The sequence below is a fragment of the Schistocerca gregaria genome, chromosome X, assembly GCF_023897955.1.
Source record: "Schistocerca gregaria isolate iqSchGreg1 chromosome X, iqSchGreg1.2, whole genome shotgun sequence".
In the NCBI taxonomy this organism is placed as follows: Eukaryota; Metazoa; Arthropoda; class Insecta; order Orthoptera; family Acrididae; genus Schistocerca; species Schistocerca gregaria.
The window spans coordinates 503,305,125-503,332,284 of NC_064931.1; positions in this window are offsets into that span (position 1 = coordinate 503,305,125).

The following is a 27,160-nucleotide window of genomic DNA, read 5'->3' on the forward strand; positions in this document are numbered from 1 at the left end:
GGCAATACTGACCTAACGATTTATCTTAGAAGATGGAGTACAGAAAGGTAGACCTGTGTTTGGTAAATTTGAAGATAGCTTTCCACGATATTGGCTGCAATACACTGTTTGGAATTCTGAGGATATAACTGGTAAAATATAAGGAGCGGCTGTTCCAATTGTCGAAGGGTATGAGAGGGAATCACTAGCTGAGATGGAAGTGAGACAAGGTTGTACGTATCCTGATATTCAGTCTGTTGGAAGGGAAGTCAAAGAAAAATTTAGAGAAGCAGTTAAAGTTTAGGGAAAGAAATAAAAATTTTAACATTTTCCGATGACATAATTCTGTCGGGGAAATCAAAGAACTTGGAATTGCAGTAGAAAGGAACGGACACTTTCTTAAAAGGAGGACATAAGATGAACATCAACAAAAACAAATCAAGAGTAGTGCAATGTAGTCGAAATAAATCAGACTACACTGAGGGAATTAGATTAGAAAATGAGACACTAAAATAATAGTTGTAGATGAGTTTCGCTGTTTGGGCAGTAAAATAACTGATGATGGCCTAAGTGCAGATGATTTAAATGTAGACTGACAATAGGAAGAAATGCGTTCCTGATGAAGAGAAATTCGTAAATATCGGCTATAAATTTAAATGTTAGGAAGTCTTTCCTGAAAGAAGTTGTCTGGAGTATAGCCTTGTACGGAAATGGAACGTGTACGTTTGGCAATTTAGACAAGAAGAGAATAGAAGCTTATGAAATGTGGAGCTACAGAAGAATGCTGGATATTAAATGGATATATCGCGTAACTAACGAGAAGGTACTGTCATTCAATGCGAATTTATTAAATTGCTGCTAATTTTGGTCAACGGGTCCCGCTGTTCCTTTCGCACATGACATTCGGTTCAAAATGTGGTGTAAGTAAACTTAAGTTTCAAAAAAAGATAAATAACAATAGTTATTCCTTTATTTACTGTAGACGTAACCCATTTAATTAAAATTTACGTTTATTATATATTTTTCCTGTAATGAAGTCAATGAGAATGACAAGCTTGCTACTTCATGATCAGTTCGTCAAATTTCGGAATAAGATTGAATTCTTTTTCCACATTCAGTCATGAGCTATATTTCGTGTTGATGTCAAAATACTCAAAACCCTATCTCAATTAAGTAGGGTGTTGCAAAAGCTCTGAAACTTACTTGAAGAGGAATCAGTGAGTTCAATTAAATGAACCACAAACACATACTTCAGTCTTTTACCCAAGTGAAAGCCATTCTCTTCTAAAATAGTGTAAAGACCAGGGAAAATGTAATGTATCACTTTACCACCCAACTTTTTCTTCAAAAACACTGGTTTCTTTTTGAAGACTGACAGCTGCTCAATGTTGGTCTCGTTACCTAGAAGGGATGCCTTCAGTCAACTGAATTTTTCAAAGATGTCGCAAAACATACGCCAGCTTCAAAACAAAGTCACTGTCTACGAACTTCTCGGGATTCAAATACTCCTCATGAACAAGGCAGGAGTAAAGGTCATCCCTGAGATCATACACGCTTTTCAAGACAGTGGCACGTGAAAACCAGCAATGGCTACTATAGTAAATTATAGACAAGCGCTGGCGCCCCATATCAACGTATATTAGTTGCAAACATCTCAGACCAGAAGTTTGCTACTTTGACCATTGATTCAAGAACGTCTTGAAGGACAGGGCCCAGGATCGGTGAATAAAGCAGTGCGTCTATATTTCATGAGATCAGGTCTTCTAGTCAGGCGGGACAACCAGCCATACTACGTACGACCTCCATCTATATACATGCCTGCATGATTTCCACAGTCAGTGTTGTTCTCTTTCATAAAAGAGTTTATATTTCAAAGAGGTCTGTTGCTTTTGTCTCTAGAGTTATTTTCCGGTAGAAATGAAGATTTGCATGAAATTAATTGACCTCTATAACCACAAGCAACGAAATACATGCGCATCGTTGTAGTTGTCTGTAGCTGCAGCCAACTAAATAGTGAAGTAATTACTAGCTTTGAGTTTTTCAACTAATTGGTAATTAATGTAGGCAGTCGTATCGAGTATTCGAATAATAATAGTGTTGTCTGACAAAGGCACACTTGCCAGTTACTTGTCAGCTGACTTTCCTATCATAACAGATGTCCTGAGAAGCTGGTAAAATAAGGGTTTCCGATACGGTGTGAGGTTTCTTGTTCCTTGTTACACGGTAGGCTACTTCGTAAGTTGAAAGAAGAGCCTCTGTAAGAATCGTAGCTTGTTTACTGAAAGCACTTTTTTTTGTTTTGGTCTGACAATTCTTTAAATTGTGGGAAAAGCATTCTCGTAGTGTGTACTAGCGTACCATTATTTGACTCTAAATCTTGTTTCATTTAACTAGGAAGCATACTTTCAATAGCTAGGTCTTTGAAACAAATGAAACAGTATGATCGTCTATCATTTCCGAACAAGTAACTGTCGTCATATTTCGTGTATTTTCGTCTGTTCATGTCTTAAGAACTGCACGATACATTTGAGAAATTACGTTTATTATTTAAATTTAAAAAATTATCAATGATGACAGAGAAACACAAAGCACAGAAGACAAACAACAATTTCCCATCGCTTAGATGTTACCTCTAGCGCACACGTTGTCCCTTTACTCACCAAGAAAATAAACCGAATTATTATTTTTGTGAAACTCTTCCAGTGATCTAAGGAACCGCATTTCAGACGATTGTATTTTGTTAGGAAAATTCGTATTATTCACCCATGCCTCGCTTCCATACATCAATGCTGGAACAGCCATAATCTTATAAAATTTAATTCGAGTCTCTTCTCTCACCTTACCGTTCAATGCTCTCTGATTTCTTCCATACTTATATTGAAATCGACGCATATTTTCCTCATTTCGCCATAAACGTTACAAGATAAGTCATGACCAATGTAAGTAAAGCTCAAAACTTGTTTTGTTGGTTAATTGTCAAATCTTATCTTAGTCCTAATTGTGCATTTTTCTAGAGATGCTACAACTTTTCTACATGAATTTATCGTATGTAATGATTTCTGAAGGTTATCTTCATCGTCCTATACGATGAACCGATCGTCTACAAGAAGCATAGTATTTGAGTACATATTGTTATTAAATTTTGTTCCAAGGTGAACATGTTCCTTCCTCGGACGTTCATTACATTAAATAAAATTCAGTTTACTGGCAAATTATGGTCTCAAAATAAACGAAGTACAAGAAAAATAATTGGGCATAGTGTAGCAACTCCACATGGCATGGACTCAATACGTAGTTGGAAGTCTCCGGCAGATATATTTAGCCATGTTGCCTCTATAGCTGTACACAATTGTGAAAGTGTTGCCGGTGCAGGATTTTGTGCACGAACTGACCTCTCTATTATGTCCCATAAATGTTTGATGGGATTCACGTCGGGCAATCTCGGTGGCCAAATCATTCGTTCGGATCGTCCAAATTGTTCTTCAAACCAATCACGATCAATTGTGGCCCGGTAACATGACATCGTTTTTTGTGAACTTGAAGTCCATGAATGGCTATAAATGGTTTCCAAGTAGCCGAACATCAACATTTCCTCTCACTGATCGGCTTAGTTGGTCCATAGGCTCCAGTCCTTTCGATTTGAACACAGTCTTCACCATTATGGAGCCACCACCAGCTTGCACTGCGCGTTGTTGACGATTTAGGTCCATGGCATCGTGGGATCTGCACCACATTCTAAACCTACCAACTGAAATCGTTACTCATCTGACCAGGCTACGGTTTTCGAGTCATCTAGGGCCCTACCGATATGGCCATGAGCCAGGAGAAGCATGCAGGGAATGTCGTACTGTTAGCAAAGGCACCCACGTCGGTAGTCTGTTGCCACAGCCGACTGACGCCAAATTTCGCCGCACTGTTCTAAAGAATACGTTCGTCTTACGTCCCACATTGATTTCTGCGATATTTTTACACATTGTTGCTTGCCTGTTAGTACTGACAACTCTACACAATTGCCCCATGATTTGTCACCTTAGTGTACATGCGTGCATTAAAGCTAGCAAAACATCATACCTGAACACAGTGAACTCCAATACCGAGCAACCATACAGCGTGGGCTATCAATTTCGAAGTCTGGAGTAGTCCTAGCTTCATGAAAATGGGAAATTTAAAGTTCATTAAAAATTCTGTAGTGACTGAAAAGCGGTAACAAATTGACCAATAACATCTATTTACTTTCTCATCATCGCTATTAGTTCGCGAGAAATTAATCTAAACAGGATTTAGTTCACTGTAGCTCATCGAGACAAACTGCAAAACGTAACGTTTTTCCTTGCTTCGGTCTCTAATATCCATCTAAATCCGAAGTTTTCGCAGTCTGCCAACAGCTATAACCCAGGTATGATGAATTAACGTAAAGTTCAACACGTAGGTCAAAATTTAAAGTCTCAAGAAAAAAATCTCTCTCCACAGCAACCTGTCACCGAACTCACTGTCCAAACTGCGATCACACATGAGACACAGAAGGCCCCCGCAGTCCTGCGGCGTCGCACTGCCCTGTTCATTACAACGAAAATTACTATTATGGCCACCAATTAAATTTTGCAAATAAAACGTTAAAACTACAAATGTTTAACCGCCTACAAACTACATCACATGTCTATTCATTCCCTTGTTGTTGACAAAACACATAATGAAACCGTCTTACAACATTAGTTTACACAAAAAACATGTTTATAAATTAAGATAAAAGTTAAGTGGACAGTTATTGCAAATCATCTTTCGGCAAGGTGATCTTTCTCCTAAAGCCCTCAGAATTTACAATACATACACCACGCTCACATAGCAAAAGCCTCTATTAACGGCCGATTTAAATAAATTTGGTATCACTATGGAAACCAATGACTGAGACAGGAAACAGATAATGGATGTGTCTACACTGTTTTGACTTCATAATACGTGTTACTGTGAAGAACTGCATATTCTGGCTTAATTTATTTAACTGCAATATTGTTTTTTTGCTTGTAACGTTAAAATTATTTAGTGTGTTAAGGCACGACACTCACAGGTTATAGGATAAAGAGTGTGTTTCATTTGGCAGCTCGTTTGAGTTCGTAGTACCTCACACAATTACTTATTTATTGAAATTAGCCCAGATAACAATTATTAATATTGCTCTAACTTGCGAAGTTTTTGGCTTATAACACATTCGAAGAGACGATGGGAATGTCTCATTGAAGCACTCAGTTTAGTAGTGTTACGGGATCGAGTAACACTAAATATCCAAGATTTTTACGTTGACGTATTTACTTCAGTGGGTGTTCTCGCCGTGACACCCCTTTTGTTCCGTACATGCGGATGCTACCTATCTTGGCGGCAGGGAACTCCACCGTGTGTTCAGTGTCTCTCGCACTTTCACTTTTACCATGACCTGGAGTCGTGCTTAAGCTCCTCCCCTTGGGCGAACTATCACCACCCTTTCTGACAAGCGAGTGCATTTTAAACGAGGGCTCCTGCGTGACTCTTCAGCATCCGTTTGGGTACATAGACTAGGTAATAACTACGCATGGCATTCGTCCTGACTGAGCGAGGTGGCGCAGTGGTTAGACACTGGACTAGCATTCGGGAGGACGACGGTTCAATCCCGTCTCCGGCCATCCTGATTTAGGTTTTCCGTGATTTCCCTAAATCGCTCCAGGCAACCATTTAAAAGGACGTAATGCGCACTTGTGTGTCAGCTCCTAATACACTGTTGATCAATAGTGAAACACGTACAATTCCTCCTCTTGTGGGTGGCAATTAATATTACATTCCTACAGCTTTCGTGCTAACATGCTGGCAACTTGTTACTAACGAGAATGTAACAGTACTCGCAAGTAGTTATCCAGTGCTGCTAGTCCATGAAAGAAATGCTCCGTTTGACCCAGGGCCGAGGTTTGTGAATTTATGGGAAAAACATTCTGCTTGGCGAAAAGAATGACCACTCTTCAATGCGGACAAAAAGTCCAGTAAATCGGAGTAAAACAACATTTTCCATGTTAAAAAACATAATATCTTTTGAAACAACTCCCTCGAATAATTTATCACCCTTACTAATGAAGCATCCTTTCCTGAGGATTAGTGTTGGCGCAGAGATAATGTCCGTTAATGAAAACACTACAACTTGTGCTTCCTCATGCAACTACAAAACGGCACCACTGACAAAACCAAGAATTATGTCGATTATTAGAACCAACATTAGCAGTAGAACCTTCTGCTGACGTGAATGTACAGGGAAAAGAGCTAAAGTAAAAGAAGGCCTCTAGTAATACCGACTCTCCGTGCTCTCCAAAATCAAAGGAGTGTATCAAGAAACTTAAACCTAAAAAGTCAGGTAGTGAGCTACAAAAGTATGCGTATTTGGTCTTTTCCATACAAGACATGACCTTCGATATCTTCGTGAGCAAATCTGCATGTCTCTAATAAATGAGTTGTGTACGACCATTCGCCCGACAACCTGTAACCCTTCTCACAAATGTGGTGTGCGGGCAGCCTAACATGGAAGGGGCTACATCAGCAGATGACAGAGCCACGTTCAAGCATGCTGATTAGAGCAGCAGGAGGCAGTTTGAGCGCCACTAGGGGTCGCTTGACCAGCGGACCTGTTTGCTTCGATTGCCACGTGATCCCAAACAGTTCCTCTGGATTTAGTGCGCTGCCTGGGTATTTAGGCTGACGCAGAACTACTCCAAGCAGACTTCCATCAAGTCTCTGAGCCAGGCACCAGCTGCACCAGCTGTTCTCCTGTCAGTCTCATTGGAAACTTCACAATCTTTGACACTGTGCCAAGTGAAAACCACTGCCGATCGAGGGAGCCGCCAGCGTCTGTCACAACTGTCACCCTAACGTGACTTCCACACCGGGGACTGGAAAGACTGATGGTATCGCCCATCAACCGTTTCTCACGTTACGTTGCTCCGTTATCAAGTGAATCTCACACTTGGTTTATTCCTCACTGGGGCCGTCAGCCCATCTTCAGACTTGTGTAAATGTTTAAATTCCGTACGAATTACGAACCTTCACAAACAGTTGTTATATCAAACTTTTCCTGCAGGGTAGAGATATTTTGGTTTTTTATTTGTTAATAAAACTGTTCTACATTGCTTACCTGAGCTGTGTTCTCACTGCGCCTCAAAGAGCGCAAGACGTATCAAAATCCTCTTCCTCTCTCCTATAGACAACGTTCCACCGCAGCAAAAAGAAACACATTTGTAAAGAAACTGAAATTTTTAGCACAGGGTAGACCTTTGTGCATATCTTCTGACTTCTCTTGTGGTGAAAGGCTACAATCCCCAAAAAGGACAACCGAGCATAGAGCTAAGGAAAGAGTAGCGCATTTAGAAAACAGTCAACATCACTCCTCATCTTTCCATCTCATCAATAGCTTACAACCAACAATGTATCAGCGAATAAGCACCATAGGTATATATGTACCATGAAAGACTAGAATAAGAGCTGCAGTCTCAACTCGTCACCCAGACTTCTCAACATTCCTGAGATTTAAATGCACAGCCGTGCTCTGGATCTGAAATTATCTGGTCTTGTGGTCGAGCTGCTGAGAGTATGTTATTATTTACATTTACATCTACATCTATACAAATCCTCCACAAGCCACCGTATGTTGCATGGTGGAGAGTAGCTTGTACCACAAACAGTTATTTCGTTTTCTATTCCACTCGCAAATAGAGCGAGGGAAAAACGAGCATCTATGAGCCTCCACACTAGCCCTAATTTCTCTTGCCTTATCTTTGTGTTCTGTACGAGGAATTTACGTTGGCGGCAGTAGATTCGTTCAGCAGTCAGCTTCAGACGCCGGTTCTCTAACTTTTCTCAAGTGTTTGCGAGAAGTACACTGTCTGGCCTCCGGGGATTCCCATTTAGTTCACGAAGCATCTCCATTACACTCGCGTCTTGATCAAACCTACCAGTAACAAATGTAGCAGCACACACCTGAATTTTTCTATGTCTTCCTTTAATTCGGCCTGACGGAGATCCCAAACATTCGAGCAGAACTCAAGAATGAGTCGCACTAGTTTTCTACAAGTAGTCTCCTTTAGAGATGAGCTACACTTCCGCAAAAATCTCCCAACAAACCGAAGTCGAACATTCACCTCCCCTACTGCCGATCTTATGTGCTCGTTCCATTTCACATTGTTTTGCAACGTTACCCCTGGGTATTCAATAGGTGTGACTGTGTCAAGCAGCTCATTACTAACGCTGTATTCGAACATTACAGGATAGTTTTTCCTGCTCACCTGCATTAACTTACACTTTTCTACATTAAGATCAAGCTGCCATTCATCAACCAACTAGACACGTTGTCTAGATCATCTTGCATCTTCCAACAATCACTCAACGACTGCACTTCTACATCTACATCCATACTCCGCAAGCCACCTGACGGTGTGTGGCGGAGGGTACCCTGAGTACCTCTATCGGTTCTCCCTTCTATTCCAGTCTCGTATTGTACGTGGAAAGAAGGATTGTCGGTATGCTTCTGTGTGGGCTCTACTCTCTCTGATTTTATCCTCATGGTCTCTTCGCGAGATATACATAGGAGGGAGCAATATACTGCTTGACTCTTCGGTGAAGGTATGTTCTCGAAACTTTAACAAAAGACCGTACGGAGCTACTGAGCGTCTCTCCTGCAGAGTCTTCCACTGGAGTTTATCTATCATCTCCGTAACGCTTTCGCGATTACTAAATGATCCTGTAACGAAGCGCGCTGCTCTCCGTTGGATCTTCTCTACCTCTTCTATCAACCCTATCTGGTGCGGATCCCACACTGCTGAGCAGTATTCAAGCAGTGGGCGAACAAACGTACTGTAACCTACTTCCTTTGTTGTCGGATTGCATTTCCTTAGGATTCTTCCAATGAATCTCAGTCTGGCATCTGCTTTACCGACGATCAACTTTATATGATCATTCCATTTTAAATCACTCCTAATGCGTACTCCCAGATAATTTATGGAATTAACTGCTTCCAGTTGCTGACCTGCTATTTTGTAGCTAAATGATAAGAGACCTATCTTTCTATGTATTCGCATCACATTACATTTGTCTACATTGAGATTCAATTGCCATTCCGTGCACCATGCGTCAATTCGCTGCAGATCCTCCTGCATTTCAGTACAATTTTCCATTGTTGCAACCTCTCGATACACCACAGCATCATCTGCAAAAAGCCTCAGTGAACTTCCGATGTCATCCACCAGGTCATTTACGTATATTGTGAATAGCAACGGTCCTATGACACTCCCCTGCGGCACACCTGAAATCACTCTTACTTCGGAAGACTTCTCTCCATTGAGAATGACATGCTGCGTTCTGTTACCTAGGAACTCCTCAATCCAATCACACAATTGATCTGATAGTCCGCATGCTCTTACTTTGTTCATTAAACGACTGTGGGGAACTGTGTCAAACGCCTTGCGGTAGTCAAGAAACACGGCATCTACCTGTGAACCCGTGTCTAAGCCCCTCTGAGTCTCGTGGATGAATAGCGCGAGCTGGGTTTCACACGACCGTCTTTTTCGAAAGCCATGCTGATTCCTACAGAGTAGATTTCTAGTCTCCAGAAAAGACATTATACTCGAACATAATACGTGTTCCAAAATTCTACAACTGATCGACGTTAGAGATATAGGTCTATAGTTCTGCACATCTGTTCGACGTCCCTTCTTGAAAACGGGGATGACCTGTGCCCTTTTCCAATCCTTTGGAACGCTGTGGTCTTCTAGAGACCTATGGTACACCGCTGTAAGAAGGGGGGCAAGTTCCTTCGCGTACTCTGTGTAAAATCGAACTGGTATCCCATCAGGACCAGCGGCATTTTCCTCTTTTGAGCGATTTTAATTGTTTCTCTATCCCTCTGTCGTCTATTTCGATATCTACCATTTTGTCAACTGTGCGACAATGTAGAGAAGGAAGCACAGTGCAGTCTTCCTCTGTGAAACAGCTTTGGAAGAAGACATTTAGTATTTCGGCCTTTAGTCTGTCATCCTCTGTTTCAGTACCCTTTTGGTCACAGAGTGTCTGGACATTTTGTTTTGATCCACCTACCGCTTTAACATAGGACCAAAATTTCTTAGGATTTTCTGCCAAATCAGTACATAGAACTTTACTTTCGAATTCATTGAAAGTCTCTCGCATAGCCCTCCTCACACTACATTTCGCTTCGCGTAATTTTTGTTTGTCTGCAAGGCTTTGGCTATGTTTATGTTTGCTGTGAAGTTCCCTTTGCTTCCGCAGCAGTTTTCTAACTCGGTTGTTGTACCACGGTGACTCTTTTCCATCTCTTACGATCTTGCTTGGCACATACTCATCTAACGCATATTGTACTATGGTTTTGAACTTTGTCAACTGATCCTCAACACTATCTGTACTTGAGACAAAACTTTTGTGTTGAGCCGTCAGGTACTCTGTAATCTGCTTTTTGTCACTTTTGCTAAACAGAAAAATCTTCCTACCTCTTTTAATATTTCTATTTACGGCTGAAATCATCGATGCAGTAACCGCTTTATGATGGCTGATCCCCGTACAAAACAGTAATATCAGCAAACAGAAGCAGATTACTGCTCACCTTGTGCGGTAGATTATTTGTAAGAGTGGTCCTACCACACTACTCTGGGGCCCTTCTCACATCACTCCTGTCTCTGATGAACACTCGCCGTCGAGGACAACGTACTAGGTTATATTACTTAAGAAGTCTTCGTCCTATTCACATATCTGAGAATCTAATCCGTATGCTCGAATCTTCGTTAACAGTCTGCAGTGGGGCACCGTGTCATACTCTTTCCGAAATTCTAGGAATATGAGAGCTGCCTGTTCCCGTTCATCCGTGGTACGTAGGATATAATATGAGTAAAGGGCAAGCTGAGTTTCGCACGAGCAATGATTTCTATATCTGTGCTGACTTGTGAACATAAGCTATATCCATAAACAACTAGAGGATGTTCGACAAATGAACTTAAATAATATCGAGCACGTGTGCGGTGTATTACGGAGATGTATTGTTGCACGTCCACTTGCACCACCGACCATTCACCATGTGTCAACGGCGCTGGTGGAGGCTGTCACAACAACTCGTTACCAATGGCATGGATTGCTGTCCGTGGTGACCACACACTGTAGTAAGTACCATGTCCTCCCCCACCCCCCTTTCGTAATGTCTAGGGGAACGTAATCAGTCGCGATGACTTTGGTGTTATTATTGTGTTTGAATGTGTCATTTCCGCTAGTATCATATGTATTTGTTTCAGTTTTCTTCTGTATTATTCTGTAGCAGTTCTTTTTATGTATGGCCCAGGTTTTATCGAGTTATGTTACTTGGCAGTGGCACATCCTGCGAAAGTGACTTCCGTCTTTAAGTTATGCCCTAAAATGTATATAAGCGAAGTAGTGACGAAGGGGAATCATTCTACGAATAATATGGGCGACAAACTGAGGCATCCACTGAGATAAGCGACTTTGACAAAGGGCTCACTGTTACGGCCAAGTGACTGGGAACGAACTTATCGAAAAAGGCGAAGTTAGTTGGCTGTTCTCGCGCTAATTGAACATCTACGGAAGGTGGTTGAAGGCCGGTGACACCAAGAGTACACTACAAGGCGTTACAGACTTGCCCGCTCTGGAACGCATTGACAGATCTGTGACAGATCTGATGACAGAGGACAACGCTAGTTGAGGCGCAAGTGTTTTAGAGCACACTGTTCAGCGCGGGTTTTTGAACACAGGGCACAGCAGCAGGCGACCCCTACATGCCCCATGTTGATCCAGCGACATCGTCAGTTACGATTGCATTGGGCACGGGATGAATTACACTGGACTGTGGATCCATAGAAATGCGTCGAATTGGTCGGATCAAACATGTTTCCTATTATGCCATGTCGATGGTACAAACAGTAGATGCAGATTTTCTGTAGGAATTAATGTCCACCTTGTAACTGTTGTCTTAATTATTTGACAAATTGGCGATGGACAGTACACTAGCACTGCAAAGGGGTGGAATATACACAATCACTTTTAATTGTGCAAGTTATACTACACGAACCTGATAGAGCAATGTCCATCCGCATTAAGGAACACCGCAAAAGTTGGAGATTTAGAAAAGGAGACTCTACCTTTGCCGACCACCTTCTTAATGAAGCGCAGTTACAAGGTGCAACGTGAAGTCCTACACAGCATCCACAACGCGAGGAAGATCGACCATCTTGAAATAATGAAAACTAATAGAAATATGGTTATTTGTCCAAACTTGGTACTAAATGATCACAAAAAACTCCATTTCTCACTGTTTCTAACCGCAGATGCTCCAAATAAGTCCATCCAGACTAATGTGTAAATTACCCTTCCTAGTTATATGCCTCATCTTCTACTTTATTTCAGTTACTATGGTTTCACTTGCCACGTGATTTTACTTTGTATAATTAGAGTTGTTTCTCTCTCATGAGGTCACTAACTTGTAATACTGTAATTGGGTAAGACGATATTATCTACTTCAGTCGTACCCTCGAAGCATTTCAACACAGTTTACAGCATTTTACCCAGTTTATTTAAATTCTCCGAACAATTGTCTTAATTTCCGGCCGCGGTGGTCTAGCGGTTAAGGCGCTCAGTCCGGAACCGCGCGACTGCTACGGTCGCAGGTTCGAATCCTGCCTCGGGCATGGATGTGTGTGATGTCCTTAGGTTAGTCAGGTTTAAGTAGTTCTAAGTTCTAGGGACTGATGACCACAGCAGTTAAGTCCCATAGTGCTCAGAACCATTTGAACCATTTGAATTGTCTTAATTTGTCATTATAGCTCATTAACCCAGTGTGCCATATACACACATCACGAAAAGTTTTGCATCACCTCGGTTCCGAGAGTTCCGGAACCTGTACACAAAATTGGAATAGAGATCAATATAAACATAATTTCCACCCTTTTCATTGCTCATTAAAACCACACATTGCATGTTGTACCACCATACAGGGAGATCTTCAGAGGTAGTAGTCCAGATTGCTGAACACACAGGGACCTCTAATACCGAGTAGCACGTCCTCTTGCATTGATGCATGCCTGCATTCGCCGTGGCATACTAATCCACATGTTCATCAAGGCATTGTTGGTCCAGATTGTCCCACTCCTTAACGGCGATTCGGCCTTGATCCCTCAGAGTGGTTGGTGGGCCACGTCCTCTATAAACAGCCCTTTTCAATCTATCCCAGGCATTTTCGATAGGGTTCATGTCTGGAGAACATGCTGGTCACTCTAGTCCAGCGATGTCGTTATCCTGAAGGAAGTCATTCACAAGATGGAGGCGCGAATTGTCGTCCGTGAAGAGGAATTCCTCGCCAATATGCTGCCGATATGGTTACACTATCAGTCGGAGGATGGTATTCACGAATCGTACAGCCATTACGGGGCCTTCCATGACCACCAGCGGCGTACGTCGGTCCCACATAATGCCACCCCAAAACAGCAGGGAACCTCCACCTTGCTGCACTCGGTGGGCGGTGTGTCTAAGGCGTTCAGCCTGACCAGGTTGCCTCCAAACACGTATCCGGCAATTGTCTGCTTGAAGTCATATGCAACACTCATCGGCATGTTGTTGAGCCCAACTGTACCGCGTTGAATGGTGTCGTGGTTGCAAAGATGGACCTCGCCATGGACGTCGGGAGTGAAGTTTCGCGCCATACAGCCTATTGCGCACAGTTTGAGCCGTAACAGATGTCCTGTGGCTACACGAAAATCCTTATTCAACGTGGTGGCGTTGCTGTCAGGGTTCCTCCGAGCCATAATAAATAAATAAATAAATAAATAAATAAAATAATGCGTAGGTAGCGCTCATCCACCGCAGTAGTGTCCCTTGGGCGGCCTGAGTGACACATGTCATCGACAGTTCCTGTTTCTCTGTATCTCCTCCATGTCCGAACAACATCGCTTTGATTCACTCCGAGACGCTTGGGCACTTCCCTTGTTGAGAGCCCTTCCTGGCACAAAGTAACAATGCGGACTCGATCGAACCGCAGTATTGACTGTCAAGCCACAGTTGAACTACAGACAACACTAACCATGTACCTCCTTCCTGGTGGAATAACAGGAACTGATTGGCTGTCGGACCCCCTCCGTCTAATAGGCGCTACTCATGCATGCTTGTTTACATCTTTGGGCGGGTTTAATGACATCTCTGAACAGTCAAATGGACTGTGTCTGTGATACAATATCCACAGTCAACGTCTATCTGGGTGATGCAAAACTTTTTTTGATGTTTGTATTTTGTCTAAGTTCAATAATTTTTACTTCATATTTTATCGAAATAATTCTTCTCACTTCAGTATTATCTCGGACGTTGATTATTGTTGACAGCAAACTGAGAGACTCTTAGGAGCCTCTTAGACTAAAATCTTTGTTCTCGAAAAATTCACCGTCATACGTACTTATCTTTTCACGTGATAATGGCCTAAAAGGCGAAAACCGGTTAATTAAATAAAATGTTGCAGAATATGACACAAATATTGTAAGTTTTTAATTTGTAATATACTGTCTAATACTAATAACTGGAACTCTTCGAATTCATGGTTTCACGAAAAAAATAGTGGTGCAGTTTGATCAGTGTCGAATAGGTTACACCGTAAGAAAACATCTGGAGCAGTTCCAATCTCCTCTTCTTTGCCGAGCTCTACTTCTCGGTGCATGGCAAGGTCACGCTAAGAAATTTGCAGACTCGTGACAAAACGAAGGCCGGAGTTGCTTTAGAAACTAGTTTGGTGGCGGCGAGTTGTGTGACAGTTTGCGCTACTTTCTCCCCGGCTGCTGCACTTTCGCATTTCGTTGTATTAAAGCGACATCAGTACGGAGGGCGCAAGATGAAACTTTTTTTCGTCGCGGCAGCGGTGTCTGCTTTACGACACAGCATATTTCTGCAATATGTATTCGTCGTGTCGCGAGGCCCTGTGTGCTGTGGCCTCTCGCTGTCGGAGCTGGTGCTCCTTGAATTATATACCGCCACGTTGCATTCTGGAAACATCAGATTTCTATTTAAATGCGCTCTTTTTAAAATGATCCATCAGGAGTAACGTATTTATAGAAGCTCGTACAAAAACTTTTTTGTGTTCTTAAAATCCGTCCACACAAGCTTCAACTGCCATAGCTCGTCTCATAGATATGTAAACTTGTTACTGAGTGATGCGGTACATTTCCTTCACTAACCACTCCCAACAGCAGATACTGTAACTAAACCTATCCAGAGTACTTTGTAAATTATTCCTCCTATTACATGCCCTATATTTTAACTTATTTCAGCTACTGTACTTTTACTTGACCCATGAACTGAGCAGCCAAAACATTGTGACCGCCGATCTGCTATCGACATAAAGCCTCCAGGATATAGAAACGTCACCTACGATGAATAACTGTTAGTCAGACACATGCACGGTGCTTCACAACTAGTCAGGTGGTCGACGAGTATTGTGGTGAGTGTCTTCAACATGTGGCGAAACCAAGGTGAAACCACGTCCAAACGTCGTGGGGTTGGGCAGCTACCCCACATTACAGATGTCGGACGTCGTGGGCTGGACAGACTGGTAAAATAGGACAGGCGGCGAACTGTGGCGGAACTAACACCAGACTTTAATGCTGGGAAGAGTAGAAAGTGTGTCTGAACACACAGTGCACCGAACATTCGTAACGATGGGCCTCCGCGGCCGACGACCCATGCCTGTGCCAATGTTAACACCACGACATAAGCAACTACGACTGAAATGGGCGCGTGATCATCGGCACTGGATGTTGGAACAATGCCAGAGCGTTACATGGACTGATGAATCTCGATACCTTCTTCGTCATGCCGATGGGACGGCACGAATCTATCGTCTACCAGAGGAATAGCTCCTTGACACCTGTAGTGCGGGACGGAGAGAAGCTGGCAGCGGCTCCATTATGACCTGGGGAACATTCATGGGGGCATCCATGGGTCCAGAGGAACTCGTTCAAGGTACCACGACGGCCAAGGAGTATCGTACACTAGTTGCAGACCACGTACACCCTGTCATGAAGATCATGTTTCCCGATGGCAGTGGCATTTTTCAACAAGATAATACGCCAAGTGACTGGTTCGAGGAACACAGTGGCGAGTTCCAAGTGATGTTCTGGTCCCCCAACTCGCCAGATCTGAACCCGATCGAACACATCTGAGATGTAATTGAAAATGGCGTCAGAGCTCATCGCCTCCCTCCCAGGAATTTGCAGCAATTAGGTGACTTGTGTGTGCGGATGTGGTGCCAACTCCCTCCAGCGTGCTACCGAGACACCATTGTTTCCATGCCACGCCACGTCGCCGTTGTTATCCGTGACAAAAGTGGACATACCGGCTATTTGGTGATCATAATGTTTTGGTTGATCAGTGATGTTTTACTTTGAACAGTTTCAGTTATTGCTTAGCCTGCAGCGATTGCGTAATTACATGTCACTCTCACTGCTCATTAAGAAGGGTAACACAATATGAACTGCAGAGGAGACAGCTGCAGCTAATCTCCTCAAACAATGCACAAAACGTTTTCATTCGTGCTTACACTGAATAAGCTAATCATTTTAACAACTCACTAATGACGGTATCTTAATCATTTAGTGTTATAAAACTAATGATATGCTGCGAGCTGTGACAGAGACTGTTTACTCGTTCATAGAAATTTCTGCAATGTTATTTCAGTTGCAGTCTACTTCCTCATTCGAGTGCAGAGTATAGCGATTTCACGCTATCAGTATTACAGCAATTATTTGGGAATATTACACAGTCTTTGTAAAACACGATTTTGTTGTGACTGTAATACAAATGTCAAGGGTGAAACCTACATATAATTTAAACTACAGTATCTCTAGTTTGGCACTTACTAAGGGTTTATGGATTCTCTACGAGCACCGTGCGCAATACAGTACAAGTAACGATAATCCATTTCGTACCAAACGCGTGACAGCTGGAATTTAATTACCTATTTCCCAGAGACACTTTGACCTCTTTGCATTTGGGAAACGAACCAGTACACGCTGATATACACTCCTGGAAATAGAAATAAGAACACCGTGAATTCATTGTCCCAGGAAGGGGAAACTTTATTGACACATTCCTGGGGTCAGATACATCACATGATCACACTGACAGAACCACAGGCACATAGACACAGGCAACAGAGCATGCACAATGTCGACACTAGTACAGTGTATATCCACCTTTCGCAGCAATGCAGGCTGCTATTCTCCCATGGAGACGATCGTAGAGATGCTGGATGTAGTCCTGTGGAACGGCTTGCCATGCCATTTCCACCTGGCGCCTCAGTTGGACCAGCGTTCGAGCTGGACGTGCAGACCACGTGAGACGACCGTACACTATTCAGTGTCCCCTCGACGATCATCAGAGGTGTACGGCCAGTGTAGGAGATCGCTCCCCACACCATGATGCCGGGTGTTGGCCCTGTGTGCCTCAGTCGTATGCAGTCCTGATTGTGGCGCTCACCTGCACGGCGCCAAACACGCATACGACCATCATTGGCACCAAGGCAGAAGCGACTCTCATCGCTGAAAACCACACGTCTCCATTCGTCCCTCCATTCACGCCTGTCGCGACACCACTGGAGGCGGGCTGCACGATGTTGGGGCGTGAGCGTAAGACGGCCTAACTGTGTGCGGGACCGTAGCCCAGCTTCATGGAGACGGTTGCGAATGGTCCTCGCCGATACCCCAGGAGCAACAGTGTCCCTAATTTGCTGGGAAGTGGCGGTGCGGTCCCCTACGACACTGCGTAGGGTCCTACGGTCTTGGCGTGCATCCGTGCGTCGCTGCGGTCCGGTCCCAGGTCGACTGGCACGTGCACCTTCCGCCGACCACTGGCGACAACATCGATGTACTGTGGAGACCTCACGCCCCACGTGTTGAGCAATTCGGCGGTACGTCCACCCGGCCTCCCGCATGCTCACTATACGCCCTCGCTCAAAGTCCGTCAACTGCACATACGGTTCACGTCCACGCTGTCGCGGCATGCTACCAGTGTTAAAGACTGCGATGGAGCTCCGTATGCCACGGCAAACTGGCTGACACTGACGGCGGCGGTGCACAAATGCTGCGCAGCTAGCGCCATTCGACGGCCAACACCGCGGTTCCTGGTGTGTCCGCTGTGCCGTGCGTGTGATCATTGCTTGTACAGCCCTCTCGCAGTGTCCGGAGCAAGTATGGTGGGTCTGACACACCGGTATCAATGTGTTCTTTTTTCCATTTCCAGGAGTGTACATTCTCTGACAAAAATTATCCGAACACCTACTAGTTGACATTTAACTGGATTGTGTCCACCTTATGGCAGCTTTAACTCTGCTAGGGCTGGCCCTGTGACCGAGCGGTTCTAGGCGCCTCAGTTCGGAACCGCGCTGCTGCTACGGTCGCAGGTTCTAATTCTGTCTCGGGCATGGATGTGTGTACTATCCTTAGGTTTGTTAGGTTTAAGTAGTTCTAAGTCTAGGGGACTGATGACCTCAGATGTTACGTCCCACAGTGCTTAGAGCCATTTGAACCATAACTCTGTTAGGGACACTTTCAATGACATATCTGAATTTCTGTGTAGGAATGGTAGCCCACTCTTCCACAAGAGCCAAACCCACAGATGGTAGTGATGTAGGACGCTAGCGTCATGAGCGAAGTTGAAATAATTCTAACTCATCCCATAGCTGGTCCACTGGGTTCACGTCGGAACTCTGAGAAAATCAGTCCTTTTCAGGAATGTTATTGTTCACAGATCATAGCCTCACAGATATTGCTTTATGACAAGGTGCATTGTCATACTGATAAAACAGTAATCATCTCCGAAATGTTACCCTACTGTGCACTGTGTACAGTGCTGTAAAATGCGTTCATATCCTTTCGCAGTTAGCGAAGTGCAGTACGGGGGCCAATTTTAACCACGAAGGTCACCCCCATACCTAACACCACTTGCTAAATACTTCACTGTTTGCACTACATACACGAAGAGAAAAAAAATCTGGTACACCTGCTTAATATCGTGTAGGGCCCCTGCCAGCAGGCAGAAGTGCCGCAACACGATGTGGCATGGACTCGACTAAGGTCTGAAGTAGTGCTGGAGGGAACTGACACCATGAATCGTGCAGGGCTGTCCGTAAACCCGCAAGAGTACGAGGGGTGGAGATCTCTCTTGAACAGCACGTTGCAAGGCATCCCAGACATGCTCAATAATGTTCATGCCTGGGGAGTTTGGTGTCCAGCGGAAGTGTTTTGTGGTGTGCGTACTGTAAGACCTTCGGTACACACACCATCAGATTATTTGACTTGTCGCTCTAACGAAGTAGGCGAGTGTCAGCAATATGTCTTGTGGTCCTATATTGGCGTGTTTATCTTCTGCCGTTAGGGCAGCCGATAGAAATGCCACTTGCACGCTTAGAGTAGCAGATTAACGGTGACCAACTTTAAACAGAACTTGATTAATTTTCACACACATTTATTAAAATAATAACCAGGATAAACATTACTTAACTTAGTTCTGGACGCTATTTACAATTGACAATCTGAAGTTCCTTTGGTGTTGGTATGTTAATCTTATTCTCAGATATCTCTGATACTTGACAAACTGTCTATACATTTATCTTCATGGCTATGTACAGGAATATGGTAATCTTATTAGGCGCAGACTGAAACTTGACTACAGACTAATGCAGACTAATGCAGACTGGTGCAGAGTGATGCAGACTGACTAATCGGAGGTCTGTACACTCGTTATAATACCTCGAGCGTTCAGGTATTACTGCGCGAGTGTGATCCACGAGGAGAAAAGGTTCTACGTTAGCAGCAATCTCGTTGGCTGCGTTACATAATACGCGGATCGGCGGAAGCAGAATTTGATCCGTCTCTAAGACAGCGCCATCTCGTCGTGCGGAAATGGACGAGCGCTGCGCCTGCGCTGTTGTGCTTAGCGGGGCGCACTCTAGTGGGAAAGTTGTGTAGGTGCTCACTACGCGGAACTATCTACACAGCATGTTTAAATTCAGAACAGTGAACCTGGAGCCACTCTGCAGCAATTCTGGACGTGTGGGACGTCGCATTGGCCTCCTGGAAGTACCCAAGTGCGTCGGAATGCACAATGGACACGAATGGATGCAGGTGATCAGACAGGGTGCTTACGTACGTGTCACCTGTCAGAGTCGTATCTAGACGTATCAAGAGTCCCATATCACTCCAAATGCACACGCCCGACACCATCACAAAGCCTCCATCATCTTGAACATTCCCCTGCTGACATGCAGGGTCGATGGATTCATGAGGTTGTCTCCATACCCGTGCACGTCCACTCGCTCGATACAATTTCGTCTGACCAGGCAACATTTTTCCAGTCATCAGCAGTCCAACGTCGGTGCTGATGGACCCAGGCGAGGAGTAAAGCTTTGTGTCGTGAGGTCATTAAGGGTATACGAATGGGCCTTCGGCTCCGAAAGCCCATATCGATGATGTTTCGTTGAATGGTTCGCACACTGACACTTGTTGCTGGCCCAGCACTGAAATCTGCAGCAATTTGTAGAAGGGTTGCACTTCTCTCACGCTGAACGATTCTCTTCAGTCGTCGTTGGTCCTGTTCTTGGAGTATCTTTTTTCCAGCCGCAGCGATGTTGGGGATTTGATGTTTTACCCGATTCCTAATATTCACGGAGCACTCGTGAAATGGTCGTACGGGAAATCCCCACTTCATCGCTACCTCGGAGATGCTGTGTCCCATCGCTCTTGCGCCGACTATAGCACCACGTTCAAACTCACCTAAATCTTGATAAACTGCCATTACAGCAGCAGTAACTGATCTGACAACTGCGCCAGACACTTGTTGTCTCATATAGGCGTTGCCGACCGCAGCGCCCTATTCTACCTGTTTACAGATGTCTATATTTGAATACGCATGTCTACACCAGTTTTTTTGGCGCTTCAATGTGTGATAATATACACTGCTCTCCATACATTCGCCAAACACAAACTCTTCCATCGCATTGTTCCAGCCTAAAGCGTGATTAATCACTCCAAATCTTCGGTTTCCTGTTATCCACTGTCCAATGTCATCGCTCTTTGCACTACCACGAGCGTCGCTTACCGTTGGCTACATAAATGTGTGACTTACGAGGAGCTGCTCCACCGTATTACTCCATTCGTTTTAACTCCCTACGAGCAGTCATTGTGCTAGCTGGACTGATTGTAGCACTGTGGAACCCACGAGTTATTCTTACCACTAATTTCGTGCGATTTTTTGCATCCACCTTCTGCAACGCTGGACAGTCCTCGTCTGTAAGTACATGAGGTCTGGCTGGTCATGGTCTAACTGTAGGTGGCCATTCACGTTTCCACTTCACAGTCACATCAGCAACAGTTGACTTGGACAGCCTCAGAAGGGATGAAACGTCCCTGATGGATCTGTAACTCACATGACATCCAATGACTAGTCCATGTTAGTACATGAGCTCTCCTGCCCGACAAAAATGGTTCAAATGGCTCTAAGCACTATGGGACTTAACACCTGAGGTCATCAGTACCCTAGAACGTAGAACTACTTAAACCTAACTAACCTAAGGACATCACACACATCTATGCCGGAGGCAGAATTCGAACCTACGACCGTAGCGGTCGCGCGGTCCCAGACTCAAGCGCCTAGAACCGCTCGGCTACATCGGCCGGCTTCCTGCCCGACACATTTTTCTGTACTGACAACACAATACTTCACGCCTCCCTTTAATCTGACGGTGTCGCGTGTCGTCATATATAGCGGTCAATTGCAAATTACATAGTGGTGTCCAGGATACTTCTGATTGGATAATGTACACATTCCGAAAATGGAGAGCAATTTTCCATTTTGAATGCGAAAATACTAAGGTTGGAACTTAAATAGTGACAACTATTTATTCACAACCGATACAAAAGAGTTAAATGTTTGTACCTGTCACTGTCCTTCAAAGTAGTCACCAGCGTTGCGTAGAACCCGTTGCCAACAATGTGGAAGGCCTAGTATACCGTCAGCAGAGCGTGTTCTGTTGATGGTGCGAATGGAGCCGTCCAATGCCTGCCGAATCTCCGTAGCGAATGCCACGAAGTGGTTCCTTCATCTTCGGAATCGAATCAAATTCACAAGGACCTAAGTACGTGGAGTATGGAGGATGATACACTACTTCCCAGTCCCATCGACCGAGCAGGGCAGCCACAGGTTGCGCTGTATGCACCCGCGCGTTGTCGTGCAAAAGCCAGCCGCGGTGGTCTCGCGGTTAAGGCGCTCAGTCCGGAACCGCGTCACTGCTGTGGTCGCAGGTTCGAATCCTGCCTCGGGCATGGATGTGTGTGGTGTCCTTAGGTCAGTTAGGTTTAAGTAGTTCTAAGTTCTAGGGGACTCATGACCCCAGATGTTGAGTCCCATAGTGCTCAGAGCCATTTGAACCATTTTTGTCGTGCAAAATGATGGGTGGGTTGCGCAGAAAGTGTCGCCGCTTCTTTCACAAAGCTGGTCGCAGGTGATGCTCCAAAAATGAACAATAATACTGTGCACTGACGGTCTGCCGTGGAGGATCGTAATGCGTTAGGATAACACCATCACAGTCGTACTCGAGAATCACCAAAACTTTAGACCGCTCCATTCGCACCATCAACAGAACAGGCTCTACTAACAGTATACTAACCCTACCACATCGCTAGCAACAGGTTATACACAACACTGGTGACTAGTTTGAAGGACAGTAACAGGTGCAAACATGTAATTCTTTTCTATCGGTTGTGAATAAATAGTCGGCACTATTTAAGTTCCAACCTACGTATTTTATCTATGCATTCCTATATATATACTGCTGACATATTGGTAATTTATTATGCAAAAAAAGAGAATTTGTAACTGTATTCTCGGTGTTGAGTCGTGTAAGGAGGTTAAAATTCGCTGAGATTTGCTCAGAATGGTCCTCGGCCACTGCCAGGCTGTGACATTACGAGTATTCAGCTCGTGGAGCGTGAGCAGGCGGAGGTTTTAACTATCGGCGCGGCCTGCAAGTATTGGCCACAGGTAAGCTGAGTGGCCGGTGGGTGCGGGATATTCCACAGCCGGTCCACGCAGGCACGAATAGGCCATTTGGAGAATACATAAAGTCAACTTCAGTGAGCGAAATATAAGATGGATATTGCCTTTCAGATCTAACATTACAGAATAAAACCAAATAAACATTAAAGACCGCGCCGAAGAAACACCTTCATTACAATTTAACACATGATTCTGCGATAACCATTAAGAAAGTGAAAACTGTTTTCAATGATGACTACTACTCTGCACAATAAAAATTAAATACATTTTGTAAGTAGGCTGTTTACATTTTTTATTGGTAACGCCAACGCCACCTAGCACTCTGTAAGAAAATCACTGACTGTGCTGTGTGCAGTCTGTGGCTGGTTTGCATTGTTGTCTGCCATTGTAGTGTCGGGCAGCGGCAGCTGGATGCTAACAGCGCGTGGCGTTGGGCAGTTGGAGGTGAGCCGCCAGCAGTGGTGGACGTGGGGAGAGAGATGGCGGAGTTTTGAAATTTGTAAGAATTGGTGTCATGAACTGCTATATATATTATGACTAGTGAGGTAAATACATTGTTTGTTCTCTATTAAAATCTTTCATTTGCTAACTATGCCTATCAGTAGTTAGTGCCTTCAGTAGTTTGAATCTTTTATTTAGCTGGCAGTAGTGACGCTCACGGTATTGCAGTAGCTTGAGTAACGAAGATTTTCGTGAGGTAAGTGATTTGAGAAACGTATAGGTTAATGTTAGTCAGGGCCATTCTTTTGTAGGGATTTTTGAAAGTCAGATTGCGTTGCGCTAAAAGATATTGTGTGTCAGTTTAAGCACAGTCTTGTATAATTTTTCTAAGGGGACGTTTCAATTTAAACTATTGGAGCGACCACAACGTCAGTAAATGTAACAGTAGGCTACATTTCATCTCCTATATGTAGAGGAATGGGGGAGGGGGCGCTGAAAAGTAATAACTCTGAAGGTTTTACGTGAAAACTGTTAAAGCTTTGTAAGTAAAACAAAGTTATTAACATTCTACAATTGTATGCTTTATGTCTTCATATTTGCAGCCATCTGCCACTATTGGGGCCTAGATTGTAGAGTGTAACATGGCGGTGTGTAACGGAACTATGTCGGTCAGTTAGAAACAGCGTGCTGTAATCGAGTTTAGAGTTCGAAGAGTTCGTCCACATATGGAGCAGCCTCTCCTTCAGCATGACAGTACCAAACCAAACACGAGCGCTGTGACATATACAAGAATCTGAGACCTTGGGTTCACTATCATCGATTATCCTCCATACACTATCGACTTGACCCCGTCCGATATTCATCTGTTGCCAAAACCTGAACAGCACCTTCGAGGACTTCACTTTCATAGTGACGAAGCGATGAAACACAGGTAAGGTTTTGTCTCGTTCAAAAAAAGTCAAACTTTCTACAGTGACGGTATCAACAAACTGGTCTCTCGTGAGAGACATGTGCTCGTCACCAGGGTGACTATTTTGCGTAACAAATATACATACATGAACAATAAAGATGTACAATGTTAATAACGTTTGTTTTATTTAAAAAGCTTTGAGAGTTTGCACATAAAAATGGCATTAATTTTCAACCCTAGTTAACTGTTAGATAACCTTTAAATGAATACGTGTGTAAATGGCCACTATTAAAAGTTACAGTAATATCGTGCGAATAGTAAAAAAGCAAACATTAGCATCAAATAATATATAGGTGGGGGGCAGTAGGATGCACTTTGTTTAAGCTGAGCATAACTGATGCTAATTATTTCATATTGTAAAACCGGATGAACCGTGTTTATGAATATTGATAATAATATATGTAATAGTGTAATTTTTTAATGAGGTGTCGCAAAATGACTGTAATGATTCTGGCATTGTTCTAATACTATATGTATCGCCGCAAACAGCCTCAGTTTTGAAAGGCGGTCATTATTTCAACATAACTTTAGTAGAATGTGATGTTATATAAAGTATTTAAGGTAAGCAGCAGCGAGGACACAGGCTTTAGTTTTCAGTCTTTCGTTCATGACGGCCTTCGACATCGGAGAGCGGTATTGTGTGGGTAGGTGTTCTTGGCGGCAGTCGAGATGGTCTGGACGGTGAAGGAGCCGCGCTAGTAAAACACTTTAGCTTTGTCTGGATGCCGATCGATGCTCTCGGAATAATTTTGGTGAGCGAAGGATGATATTCCCACTTTTCGCTGGATTAAAAATAGTTTTGGTTGATCGAGGGCCCGTATTTTAACTTTTCGCTGGACTTAGAGAATATCTGAAGGTGATTTCGGTGACTGCGTTTGAGCACTGATACAAACTTTATTTGTAGGATGTGAGCCAGCTGAAAACTTTAACTATATTTCTGCAGTTAATACTGAGACTAGCGTGTGATAGACTTCTTTACAGAGTTTCGCAGTGATTATTTAGGATAAATAACTTTAGTTTTATGTCACAATTAACTGTGGGGAGCTAAGCTGTCGAATTTTGAGTGTTTTCATAGAACTTCGTAATTAATGGGCTTTTAAATGAACATCGCACGCATGTCTCTTTTTCTGTTGCCCTGCTGCACTACATTAACTATTATTTTTCGTTGCTGTCATTTGCATCCACAATTGTGTAAGACCACAATATGCAAATGTGTGAATTATTTGTAACATCTATTTATTAGATTTAAACGATAATTATACTGTTTTGACAACATTATTAATCCCACGAGATTTATTCATGTAGTTTTCTAATTTGTGTATTATTTCGCTAACCTGTGCACTGCATTATAGTTATCGAAGGGTTTTTTCTTTAACAAAAGCACAGACTTTAAAGAGCCAGAGTACGATCGACCCCTACGACCTGGAAACGAGAAAGCTAACAGTATGCGTCGTACATTTCCCACGCCAGAAGCAGATTATAAGAATTCTGGTGCAGTCGTAAGGTCTTAATTGAGTGACTAATTGTTTGTGCGTGGAAGGTGGTAACAGCGCATTTCGCCCTTGTGTACCAAGGAAAATGTGCATGCATGTATCTCCCGCCTAAATGACTACCGACATTATAGACAGCATTCAGCTCAGTCGCCTAACTTTTCTCCTATTAAGTTGTTCGAGTAATTTATTTAGACGCACCTATTGGTTCAAATGGCTCTGAGCACTATGGGACTTAACATCTGAGGTCAACAGTCCCCTAGAACTGAGAACTACTTGAACCTAACTAACCTAAGGACATCACACACATCCATGCCCGAGGTAGGATTCGAACCTGCGACCGTAGCGGTCGCGCGGTTCCAGACTTAAGCGCCTAGAACCGCTCGGCCACACCGGCCTGCAGACGCACCTATTCAAAGTCTCCTCTTTTCCTGCGTGTCACGTAGTAACTGTGACATGATTTTGCCTTGTGTTTACCTTCACCATGGTATTGTGGAATGGTCTACTGTATCTCAGGGGGCCAAGTTTATTGACAAGTGTGACAGATCAGATTCCATCGCTGCTACTTCCGGTATTAGTTGTAATTTTGATGCAGTATGGAGAGTGTCTCCAATAGTACTTGCCATCATCAGCACTGTCTACAACGACGGATATGGAAGCCTCAAGGCCTCCCTGCGAATAGCCTTATCTATTGCGCTAACATGCCCCTAATCATGGTATCAGCGTATGACACAGAAGTGATTTCCGGCGGTCCCCAAGGCAGTGTTATAGGCTCTTTGCTGTTCCTTATCTATAGAAACGATTTGGGAGATAATCTGAGCAGCCGTCTTAGTTTGTTTGCAGATGACGCTGTTGTTTATCGACTAATAAAGTCATCAGACGATCAAAACAAACTGCAAAACGATTTATAAAAGATATCTGAATGGTGCGAAAATTGGCAGTTGACCTTAAATAACGAAAAGTGTGAGGTCATCCACATGAGAGCAAAAAGGAATCAGTCAAATATAAAGGCCGTAAATTCAACTAAATACATAGGAATTACAATTAAGAATAACTTAAATTGGAAGAAACACATAGAAAATGTTGTAGGGAAGACTAACCAAAGACTGCGTTTTATTTGCAGAACACTTAAAAAATGAAGAGATCTACTAAGTAGACTGCCTACACTAAGCTTGTC